Source organism: Astatotilapia calliptera, chromosome 14 (assembly GCF_964374335.1).
Source record: "Astatotilapia calliptera chromosome 14, fAstCal68.1, whole genome shotgun sequence".
Taxonomy (NCBI): domain Eukaryota; kingdom Metazoa; phylum Chordata; class Actinopteri; order Cichliformes; family Cichlidae; genus Astatotilapia; species Astatotilapia calliptera.
The window spans coordinates 29,639,265-29,644,997 of record NC_137435.1 but is presented as its reverse complement, the minus strand read 5'-3'; the positions used below and the strand labels follow the sequence as shown (position 1 = coordinate 29,644,997).

The following is a 5,733-nucleotide window of genomic DNA, read 5'->3' as shown; positions in this document are numbered from 1 at the left end:
TATTGTGTTATTAATTTAGATCAACTGTGCTAATATAGTATACCAAAATGAAAACAATAACTCAAATTTCAGATATTTGAGGTTGTGCTGAAAATAATGGTGCCAAATAAGGCAAGAAAAACATATTTTAAAGGTGAAATATAGAGGTAAAATCAAAAATAGTCAAGAACGGCCAATTATACCCTGGACCACAGAGGGTTAAATTTGAAAACGGTTTAAAAAAAAACATCCCCATTCTAAAATGTCATGTGACAATCTGATTCATGAAGAGTGATGATGTCACAAGGACATGTGATGATGTCACAAGGACATGTGATGATGTCACAAGCACATGCCTTTGAGCCTTTGAAGTTTTTCTATAAATAGGGGTCAGGAGCAGCAAGTTTTAGTCAGTTTGTTCGCAGCCTTCAAACGTTCGACCAGAGCTATATTTGAAAGTATTTGTAAACCTCTGTAACATCACGCTCCAAAGCCCTGTGACGTTTCTGTGTTCTGTGACGTTGTCCCAAAGAAAGACCTTTAAATGCGATAAATAGCCTAAACGTTTTCGTTTATGACTAGTTTACCGTGTTATGACTGTGAACAGGGGGGAAGTCGCGCAAGAGAAATGTCGACCAAAACAATTGCAAGTAAGCCAAAGTCAGTTCCTAAAAGTCAACCCGCAGGTGTTTCCACCACCATCAGACCCTCCACTTCTGTAAGACCTCCATTAAGAATAACTGATGCAAAGAAAACCGCTCGGGTGGGAAAAACTCAGAATGGAAGACCGGCAGCTGTGAAACAGCCCCCGAAGAGGGATATGAAAAAGAATGTGGACAGTAAACTGGTCAGCTTAATTACAAATGAAATTGTATACAGTGGAGCGACTGTGTCATTTGATGACATCGCAGGGCAGGATCTGGCAAAGCAAGCACTTCAAGAAATTGTCATCCTTCCTGCCTTAAGACCTGATCTCTTTACTGGTCTGAGAGCTCCTGCACGTGGCTTGCTTTTATTTGGCCCACCAGGAAATGGGAAGACCATGCTCGCCAAAGCAGTTGCTGCAGAGTCTAATGCAACATTCTTCAACATCAGTGCTGCTAGTTTGACCTCCAAATATGTGGGAGAAGGCGAGAAGCTCGTACGAGCACTCTTTGCAGTTGCAAGAGAGAGACAGCCCTCAGTAATCTTCATCGATGAAGTGGACGGCTTGCTCTGTCAAAGGAGGGAGGGGGAGCACGACGCCTCTCGCCGTTTAAAAACTGAGTTCCTCATTGAGTTTGACGGGTTGCAGTCAGGAAAGGATGACAGAGTACTTGTAATGGGAGCAACGAACAGGCCCCAGGAGCTCGATGAAGCAATATTAAGGCGCTTTGCAAAAAGAGTATATGTGACCTTACCCGATGAGAAGACAAGATTTACGCTGCTGAAAAATCTTTTGGGAACGCACGGGAGTCCACTGAGCCAAGACGAACTGTCCTGTCTTGCAAAAGTGACTGAAGGATATTCAGGGAGCGATTTGACAGCATTAGCCAAAGATGCTGCACTTGGCCCAATAAGAGAGTTGGCACCAGAACAAGTCCGTGTTATAGCTGCTGCTGAGGTGCGCAACATTAAGATAAAAGACTTTGAGGATTCTCTGAAGCAAATCAAACCAACTGTTAGTCCAGCAACTCTTAACATGTACACCAAATAGAACAAAGATTTTGGTGGTCCTTCTTCAATAAATCCAAATCCAGTCAGGCTGGATGAAACAGAGTGCAAAAATAAAGAGCTTCTTCAAGAGAAAGAGCAACAGGAAAAAGAAAAAAAACGTATTCTCCAGGACTTGGAGAGAAGAAATCTACAACTGAACAAATTAATACAATGAAGGACAGAACACCTGAACTGGAAGGAGAAGTATTGGAAAAACGATGTTCAAAGATGCAGCGTAGGATCAATGAAATGGCGAAAAAACACTCAGAGGTCATTAATGAGATGTTGTTGAACTCAGACAACTTGAAGTGTGAAAACGCTGAAATGCTTGCACAAAAGCAGCAACAAGAGAAAATAAATGAAGACCTGCAGCGTAAGCTTCAAGAAATCACAAGAAGAAATGAGCAGTTAGAAAAGATGCACAAGGAAAAACAACAGCAAAATACAGACAAGTGCAATCTATTAAAAGAAATGGAGCAAAGATGCCAGAAACTTGAGAAGGAAGTTGAAGAAACAACCGATCAGTTGAGAACCCTCATCCTAGAGAAAAAAGTGGTCGTGGAAAAGCTCATGGAAAAGAAGAAAAAACGTTTCCGCTTCTTCTGGAGGAGGGACACTCCTGCTTTTTCTACTCTTTCTATTTTTTCTACTGCTGACGTCACCTCGTCTCCCTCCACCTCTGTTCCATCTTAATTTTCACCTCTCCTCTCCCCTTCTCTCCTAACACTTCTTCCCTCTCTCCTTCATCTTTTTTCACCCCAACCAGTCCCGGCAGTTGACTGCCCCTCGTGAGCCTGGTTCTGCCGGAAGTTTCTGCCCGTTTAAAGGCAGTTTTTCTTCCCCACTGTCGCCTAGTGCTTGCTCAGAGGGGATTGTTGGGGTTTTCTCTTTTCTTTTTTTTTCCCTTCTTATTACCATTTTCCTTTATTTACCGATTTGTTTTGTTTACTTTTCTTTTACGTTGTTTCTTTATTTACTTGTTTAACTTTTTTTCAACTTATGTAATAAACTAATAAACCAATTGAATTTGTCCTCTGCGTATTTTACATCTAATCTTTAAAGAATATTTCCAAAACATTTTCAAACATCACGATCTGTCTTTTGTTTGCTTGTTAAAACCCCGTAAATGGTGAAGTAAAAACCCTGTGATATGGTTTAAAACATCAAAATAGACTAAACAACTAGTCTAAAACTAAGAGACACAGGATAAAGTTGGTGTGAAGGTTTCAGTCTGTGAATGAATCTAAGCACCATCACCTTAACTTTAAATTCATCTCTGTTACCCTCTTTGTGACTGAACTCTGACCGTGAGCACCACAGCCACTGCGCACCAGTCACACGCACTTTAAATCCATCACAGTAAACCAGTTAGTTTACCTCAGTTTGTTTTGCAGCACATTTCACAACATGCAAAAGCATAATGTGCCATGTATAGACTCAAAATCTGATTTAAAAACATGAGGACTGACCTGTAAGCTTTACATTTACAGTTTATCACATACCACTGAGCAGTTCTTACCTGTAATTCTAAGCCCTCTTCTTCCTTTTCTGGTTTAAAACATCAAATTAGACTAAACAACTAGTCTAAAACCAAGAGACACTTAAATATTAAGTTAAACCTCTGGGGTTGCCGGACGCGCCGGCGCGTCAAAATCACATGACCAATTTAAGACGACACAGCTACAAGATGCAGCGATTCAGAGGCTGTATCCCAATTCAGGGTCTGCAGCCTTAAAGGCCGCATTTTAAGGCCGATTACGTCACCATGCCAGTCTCCTATTGCCAGAGGCTGAAGTGTGTGTGCAGTCACCAGGTGATAATCTGATATCGTCTACTTCCCCACTGATGTTAAGTAATATGAAAAAAATAATGAATCCCACCTTAGGCCGAATGTGTGACTCTCTTCGTAGTGGAAGAGAGAATGAATCTTCCCATCCGAATTCACGGCAATCAGTCTGTCAATCAAATCCTGTGGAGTAAAATGAGAGGCTTTGAACAAGAATGCACCGGATAGGGTGCAAAACGAAAACTGTGTGGAAATTTACAATGGGTAAGGTGGAGAACGTATATCAGTCTCAGTGTGAGAGGGTTTATTTGAATGCGTTTGAAGTAAAACAAATGGGTGGGTGGTGTTTGGAGGCCAAATAAAAAGTGCAAACATGCCCTCAGATGGATGACAAAAAAAACTGCAGTGTGTGGAAAAGAAGAAGAAGAAAAACACTTACAGGTATGGAGGTTGGCATCTCCCTCAGGGTGTATTCGCTTTTGTTGGCCAAAGACTGTCGGCCCAGCAGTTGCCACACCGACTGGGAAGAGGAGAGGAGGTTGACCAAGTACAGGAAGGACTGAAGAGGAAAGTAAATACAGCAGCTGTTAGAGAGAAAAAATGTATTTGCTTTTAAAGACCATTGTGAATGCATTTGTGCACGTCATGGATTGATCAAATCCTAACACATAATAATAATATAACACTATTCAACTACAAACACTACCGATAATATGACAAATAATATCTGTAGTATTCAAAGCAAAACAAAATGTAAAAAGAATTTATGATTGCAAAGATAAAACATGGTTTACCACACTCTCAAAACTGAATAAGACATATATTCTGAGCAGAGTGGTTGAGCAGAAACCTATTGCAGCCTGAAGAATATTAAACTACAGGAAAGCTCCCTGCATTTTTCACTGGGTCTGGTAGAACAGGGAAAATATATCATCAAAAGCATCAAAGGAAAAAAAGAGAGACACTTGCACAAACGAGCTACAACTTAGATTATATTAAACAGCTTCAAAGAAACGTAAAGAAAAAAACAAGATACGATGGATTTTTTTTTCTAAAATAGAAATATCTATACTTTCATGTGTCTTCTGATGTTTCTGTGCATGTGTGAACTTATCTTCATATGTACTACCAAACCTCCTACTGTACTTAGCACAGATTAAAGCAAAGACTCGAGTTAATTCACCAAAGTGCTGGTGTGTGTATATTTAGTTTTCCTTTGACCTCAGCATATATGTATAACCCACTGATAAGGCAGACTTTAAAGTCGCCTGTGGCAGGACACAGTTTACACATCACTGGCTGTCCGTATTCACTTGGCTAGTCTCTCTGAGAGAGATGACTTGGCTGCTGTCAGAGGCCAAGCATCAGACACACACAGACAGGCTCACGCTGGAGCTTGTTGAAGCTTTCCTGAGAGAAATTCTGCCAAAAACATAACTAAAAATGCAGTCTTATGAAAGTAAGGCTTATTTGCCCAGACACCCATAAACCAATCAGCAAAAAGCCTTTCTTGTTAACAAAATCACTATTGCCAGTTTCTTAAATATGAATATTCACAAGTGAATTTTCTACATGGCTGCTGGTATCACAGCAACACATGGACCACTATTCTGAGTCCTGGGTTAATAATAATTGGAATCAATTTAATTTTAATCAATTTAAACACCTTTGTAACCAGTGAGCTAAAAACATGATGGAAAAGCAAAACTTCTAAGAGATCTGTGTCTGTACTATTATGTAGATATCTAAAAATTGGGGCACTGTGGGCTCCAGGAAGTTTCTCCTTCTCCCTCTCTCTCTCACACACACACGCACGCACATACATACAATACCTTAATGCAACTCCTATCTGTGGGGTCAATGGGAGTTGGTTTGGGACGGACCACTCTGATGTCGTCACTGCTGCACTCAAGAACAGACCATAGCTCTAGTACCAGGGCCCGAATAAAGCCTGAGACAGAACACGGAGAAATTTGTTGTACCAAACATTTATTTGAAATAGCAGCAACTAAAATTATTAACAGTGCTTTAATAAATAAACGACTGACTTTGTTATTGTGTGCAATCTTTTAAAGAAATCTGTCTTTGCATTGCTGGCACCGTTTTGATTGGAGGATTTGAATCTCAGGAAGGAAGGAATTTATAATGCCACTCCCTTTGATCCCATTTAATCTCTTCCCTGTTGCACTTTGGCCTGTCAGTAACTACATTTGAATTTTGCAGCTCAAGCTTGCACATAAAGGCTGGATAAAAACGTTAATGCAATCAAAATG

At 40.3% G+C, this 5,733-nt stretch overlaps 1 pseudogene across 1 annotated transcript; it reads left to right on the top strand.

Moving 5' to 3' along the window:
- The first annotated feature begins 381 nt into the window (after positions 1-381).
- LOC145420128 (spastin pseudogene) lies at positions 382-5,191 on the top strand (annotated as a pseudogene). The gene has a single exon (XR_013901426.1). The product of XR_013901426.1 is annotated as a spastin pseudogene (transcript).
- The last annotated feature ends 542 nt before the right edge of the window (positions 5,192-5,733 follow it).